The sequence below is a fragment of the Bubalus bubalis genome, chromosome 9, assembly GCF_019923935.1.
Source record: "Bubalus bubalis isolate 160015118507 breed Murrah chromosome 9, NDDB_SH_1, whole genome shotgun sequence".
In the NCBI taxonomy this organism is placed as follows: domain Eukaryota; kingdom Metazoa; phylum Chordata; class Mammalia; order Artiodactyla; family Bovidae; genus Bubalus; species Bubalus bubalis.
The window spans coordinates 93641652-93647651 of record NC_059165.1 but is presented as its reverse complement, the minus strand read 5'-3'; positions in this window follow the sequence as shown (position 1 = coordinate 93647651).

The following is a 6000-nucleotide window of genomic DNA, read 5'->3' as shown; positions in this document are numbered from 1 at the left end:
ATCTTTTTGACTGCACCTCATGGCTTGTGGGATCTTAATTCCCCCTCCAGGGATAAAACCCAGGCAGGCCCACAGCAGTGGAAGCGCTGAGTCCTAACTTCTGCACCACCAGGCAATTCCTTTCTACATTTTCTTTTTAAAGACATTTAGAAATTGCATGTCAAGCTACTGAGAAAATATCAGAACAGACGAGGAGTAAGAAATTGTAATTGAAAAGACTCGGTATACCAGATCATGGAGCTCTGATCTCCATTCAAGGGACAGAAACCCTTGCACGGTGATCTGTAAGGAAGGAGCTAAGAAAACAAATACCCTGACCTCACTCTCCTCCATTTTTATGATATTCTGTTGGTGTTTCCCATTGGCCAAAACCAACTGAAAGCCAGAGGCCAAGAAAGTCCACAGTTATACTCCAGATGTGTTGTCATTCCAGGCAGACCACTGAATGGCTTTGGAGGGTCAACAGACAACATCCAGCCCACTTAGATATTCATTCACATATTTATTGGGTCTCCTTCGCCATTAGAAAGTAGGTTCTATGGAAAAAAAGGCAATGTACTTCTTGCTTATTATCATATCTAGAGAGTAGATACTTAGTAAATATTTACAGAATGAATAAATGACACTGCAAATTTCTAAAATCTTAATTTTTTTTTTGGCCACACTGCACTGCATGGGTGAGATCTTAGTTCCCCTACCAGGGATCCAACCTCATTCCCTGCAATGGAAGCTTGGAGTCATAATCACTAGACCACCAGGGAAGTTTCCTATTTTTTTTTAAAACTGAACTATATATGTCCATTGACCTAGATGAATGGATAAAGAAGTTGTGGTACATATATACAATGGAATATCACTCAACCATAACAAGGAATGCATTTCAGTCTGTTTTAATGAGGTGGATGAACCTAAAGACTATTACACAGAGTAAAGTAGGTCAGGAAGTGAAAAACAAATAGCATATATTAATGTATATATATGGAATCTGGAAGAAAGTACTGATGAACCCATTTACAAAGAAATGGAAATGCAGACATAGAGGACGGACTTAAGGACACAGCAGGGGGAGGAGAGGTCAGGAGAAATTGAGAAAGTAGCATTGACATATATATACTCTCACATGTAACATAGATCACTAATGGGAAGCTGCTGTGTAACACAGGGAGCCCAGCCTTGCACTCTGTGATGACCTAGAGGGGCGGAAATGCGGGTGGGGTGCTCAAGAGAGAGGGGATATATATATATATATATATATATATATATATATATATATATATATAAAATTATGACTGATTTTCATTGATGTAAGGCAAAGACCACACAACACTGTTAAACAATTATCCTCCAACTAAAACAATACAATATAGTTGATTTACAGTGTTTCCTTAGTTTCAGAGGGCTTCCCTGGTGGCTGAGATGGTTAAGAATCTGCCTGAAATGCAGGAGACCCAGGTTTGATCCTGGATGGGAAGATTCCCTGGAGGAGGGCATGCCAGCCCACTCCAGTATTCTTGCCTGGAGAATCCCCATGGACAGAGGAGCCTGGTGGGCTACAGTCCGTAGGGTTGCAAAGAGTCAGACACGACTGAAGCGACTTAGCACGTGCACACATTAGTTTCAGATATACAGCAAAGTATGAAATTTTTAAACATCTCCAAGCCTCCTGTGTTTCCCCAGCTACCTAAAAGATTTTCTTGCCTTTTTTCCTGGCATATGGACTGAACCAGAAATGGAATTTCCATACTCCTGTATAATGATTATGATACACCCTTCTAAAGCTTCCAGAACACCTGCCTGAGTGAGCTGATAGATATGGAGGTTTGGAGAAGCTGCCACTGAAAGGACAAGAGAGAAGTCAGAAGGGTGGAGAGTATCAGTGTGTCCAAAAGGCCTCGGACACGGCTCAACTGAACTGAAAAGACCTATGTGGCTACATGGAGGCCCCTTAAGTTAAGGATAGGCTGGGAGATGGTGCTGCGGTGTTCATGAGTGTACGTAACTCTGTGCCTAAGTGCAGCAGCTCTGGAGCCCAGGAGACAGTGGCAGCCCCCACAATGGGTACAGAACTGCTTCTTACAGCCCAGGTCAACCTGCATCTCAGCGTTCTGTAGACTTGACCAGGCCGTGGGTTGAGATTGCTGTGCTGAGCAGGGAAAGATACCCTGGAGAGGCGTATGAAGGACTTTCAAGATCAAAGCAGAGAAAAGGATGGGAGAAACACGCCCTGCTCCTGCTGCTAAGTCGAGTCAGTCATGTCCGTCTCTGTGCGACCCCATAGACAGCAGCCCCTCACGCTCCTCTGTCCCTGGGATTCTCCAGGCAAGAATACTGGAGTGGGTTGCCATTGCCTTCTCTGGAAACACGCCCTGAGCAGATATCAAATAATACTTCAGCAACACCCACAAACTCCTGAGGAGGATTTTTTTTTTTCTGAGAACTAAGAAAGAGGAAGGAAGACAATCTGAGATCCTGTGGTTCAAACCTAGATATGGAAACTGAGCCAACCCATATTTGTAAGTAAGGCAGGTGAAGCTTGAGAGTTTCAAATTACATGAAAACTGGGGGTTTTTTTTATCATGTTGGGCATGATTCGTGAAGTAAGGTTTCAGAAGATGGAATATTGATTATAAAGAAGTGAGATGCATGTGTGCTAAGTCACTTCAGTCGTGTGCAATTCTTTGTGACCTTATGGACTGTAGCTCGCCAGGCTCTTCTGTCCATGGGATTCTCCAGGCAAGAATACTGGAGTGGGTTTCCGTTCCCTCCTCCAGGAGATCTTCCCGACCCAGGGATGGAACTCACGTCTCTTATGTCTCCTGCATTGGCAGGTAGTTTCCTTACCACTAGCGCCACCTAGGGCTAAAAATTGCAAATAGCATTGGATGCCGTACCTTATAGAACTGCAAAAGAGAAGACGTGCTCCCTCCCAAGAAAAGCATTAGAAATGTCTCCTTCTGCTGCTTTTCCTATTTTTTTAAAAGATGAAAACACTTTATCAAAAATGTATTTGGAAGTATAACAGCCCTGCAGTCTAAGCACATATTTAATATCTTGTATCAACCTTTAAGGGAGAAGGCAATGGCACCCCACTCCAGTACTCTTGCCTGGAAAATCCCAAGGATGGAGGAGCCTGGTAGGCTGCAGTCCATGGGATCGCTAAGAGTCGGACACGACTGAGCGACTTCACTTTCACTTTTCACTTTCATGCTTTGGAGAAGGAAATGGCAACCCACTCAAGTGTTCTTGCCTGGAGAATCCCAGGGACGGGGAGGGCTGCCATCTATGGGGTCACACAGAGTAGGACATGACTGAATCGACTTAGCAGCAGCAGCAGCAACCTTTAAAGTGGTAGTTGCTCAGTCATGTCTGAATCTTTGCGTGTCCAACTCTTTGAGTCCCCATGGACTATAGCCCGCCAGGCTCCTCTGTCCATGGAATTCTCCAGGCAAGAATACTGGAGTGGGTATCCATTCCCTTCTCCAGGGGGTCTTCCCAAGCCAGGAATCAAACCTAGGTCTCCTGCATTGGCAGGTGGATTCTTTACTGTCTGAGTCAAGTATAATCAAAGCTATGGTTTTTCCAGTAGTCATGGATGGATGTGGCTCAGACTGTAAAGCGTCTATCTGCAATGCAGGAGACCTGGGTTCGATCCCTGGGTTGGAAAGATCCCCTGGAGAAGGAAATGGCAGCCCACTCCAGAATTCTTGCCTGGAAAATCCCATAGACAGCGGAACCTGGTAGGTTACCGTCCATGGGGTCTCAAAGAGTCGGACACGACTGAGCGACTTCACTTTCACTTTCACTATGGATGGATGTGAGAGTTGGACCATAAAGAAGGTTGAGCGCCAAAGAATTGATGCTTTTGAACTATGGCTCTGGAAAAGACTCTTGAGAGCCCCTTGTACACAAGGAAATCAATCCAGTCAATCCTAAGGGAAATCAACATTGAATATTCATTGGAAGGACTGGTGCTGAAGCTACAGCTCCAGGACTTTGGCCAGCCATCTCATTGGGAAGGACCCTGACACTGGGAAAAATAGAGGGTAGGAGGAGAAGGAGGCGATGGAGGATGAGATGGCCGAACAGCATCATCAACTCAATGGACAAGAGTTTGAGCAAACTCTGGGAAATAGTGAAGGACAGGGAAGCCTAGAGTGCTGCAGTCCATGGGGTCACAGAGTCAGACATGACTGAGTGACTGAACAACAACAAAATAACCTATAATGGAAGATAATCTGAAAAAGAATATATATACATATGAATTAATTTGATGTATACCTGAAATTAACACATTTTAAAAACTTTTAATTTTGTATTGGGATATAGCCAGTTAACAATGTTCCGATGGTTTTAGGTGAATAGTGAAGGGACTCAGCCATACATATACAAGTATACATTCTCCCCCAAATTGTCCTCCCACCTAGGTGGCCACACAACATTGGGCAGAGTTTCATGTAACACATTTTAAATCAACTATACCTCAATTAAAAAAAAAAAGTTGCATTCTAGTCTCAATAAAGCCAAATGGAAAATGATACAGATGAACCTGTTTGCAGGGCAGGAATGAAGACGCCCTCGTAGAGAACAGGCTTGTGGGCACAGGGTGGGAAGGAGAGGGTGAGATGAATTGAGAGAGGAGCACTGACATATATACACTGCCACGTGTAAAATAGATAGCTAGGAAGAAGCTACTGTAGCACAGGGAGCTCAGCTCAGAGCTCTGTGATGATCTAGAAGGGTGGGATGGGGGGATGTGGGAGGGTGGCTCAAGAGGGAGGCGATATACATCGAGCTGATTCACAATGTTGTACAGCAGAAATCAACACAACATTGTAAAGTTATACTCCAATTAAAAATAAATAAATAAGATCATTTAAAAAGTCAAATGGTATGGTAAACAATCTCTAAGATCTTTTAGAAAGGGAAAGGTTTATCAGAATGTCTGAGAAGTTTGGAACATCATTTGAAATAAACATCTTTTTAGTGCCGTTCAGAATCTCATTAGAATGAGCTCTAAACACATATCCAAATGCTCATACAAGTTCTTCTGTTTGCTGGTCATGAGGATGGGCAGAGTCGTTATTACTGTTGGTGTGTCTCCCTGACCCCCTTTTTGGGTCAGTTGTCTGCCCCCTTCTGAAAATGCTCAGTCGTGTCTGACTCTTTGAGATCCCATGGACAGTAGCCTGCCAGGCTCCTCTGTCCGTGGATTCTCCAGGCAAGGATACTGGAGTGGGTTGCCATTCCCTTCTCCAGGGGATTTCCCAACCAGGGATCAAACCCGTGTCTTCAGCATTGCAGGCATTCCCGTTCTAGCTATAGGATTCGTTGCCGTCTGAGCCACCAGCCCTGCAATGCTCTGTTGGAAATTGGTCTCCATGAAGCAGGAGCTGCTAAACATCTTCCCATCACAGCGTGGGCCGCACACAGCCAGTAACTGACTGACAGAGATTTTTTTTTAATGGCTGTTTCCCTTGTGTCAAAATGGGATGAGGCTGAGATACAATTCATGGATCAGGCTAAAAGTAAGTTCCAGTCGAGACTGTAAACTTGCCTGGCTCCTTCTATTCCTCATCCTGTTTCTTTCACTTTTTCTCTCTTTTCAGAGCATTCTGTCAATAAATCATGAGCACCAAAATCACCCCTCCCACGTTCCGCTTTTAGGGAACCTGACTTAAGTCACCTGTTGTTATTTTAGAAATAGTAGTGTTCAGTGGAAAACAGTGTGGAGCTTCCTTAAAAAAACAACTAGAAACAGAGTGATCATATGATCCAGCAATCCTACTTCCAGATATATATCTGGGAAAGATGAAAAGTCTAATTTGAAAATGTACATGTACCCTAATGTTCATAGCAGCGCTGTTTACAAAATAGCCAAGACATGGAAACAATCTAAATGTCCATGGACAGAGAAATGGATAAAGAAGATGTGGTAAGTATATCCAGTGGAATATTACTTGGCCATTAAAAAGAATGAAATAATGCCATTTGCAGCAACAT